General features: G+C 38.1%; 1 protein-coding gene across 1 annotated transcript in view; it reads left to right on the top strand.

The window, feature by feature from the left end:
* The window catches only part of LOC106870834 (mortality factor 4-like protein 1), a 32,915-nt gene that overhangs the window by 17,732 nt on the left and 14,813 nt on the right, over positions 1-370 (top strand). The gene's annotated exons all lie outside the window — the stretch shown is intronic.

Below are 370 nucleotides of genomic sequence, written 5' to 3' on the forward strand. Positions count from 1 at the left end.
TCGGGGTCGATAAAATTAAGTACCAGTTAATTACTATTATTATTAAAGTAGCGAGCTGGCAGAATTGTTAGTGCATTGGATGAAGTGCTTAGCGATATTTCGCCCGTCACTACATTCTGAGTTCAAATTCCACCAAGGTCAACTTTGCCTTTCATCCTTTCGGGGTCGATAAATTAAGTACCAGTCAAGTACTGGGGTCAATGTAATTGACTATCCTCCTCCCCACAAATTCCAGGCCTTGTGCCTTTAGTAGAAAGGCTTATTATTATTATTATTATTATTATTATTATTATTTATGCAGTGAGCTGGTAGAATTGTTAGCACACTGGGCAAAATGCTTAGCGGCATTTTGTCCATCTTTGCATTCTGA

Source organism: Octopus bimaculoides, chromosome 12 (genome assembly GCF_001194135.2).
Source record: "Octopus bimaculoides isolate UCB-OBI-ISO-001 chromosome 12, ASM119413v2, whole genome shotgun sequence".
Taxonomy (NCBI): Eukaryota; Metazoa; Mollusca; class Cephalopoda; order Octopoda; family Octopodidae; genus Octopus; species Octopus bimaculoides.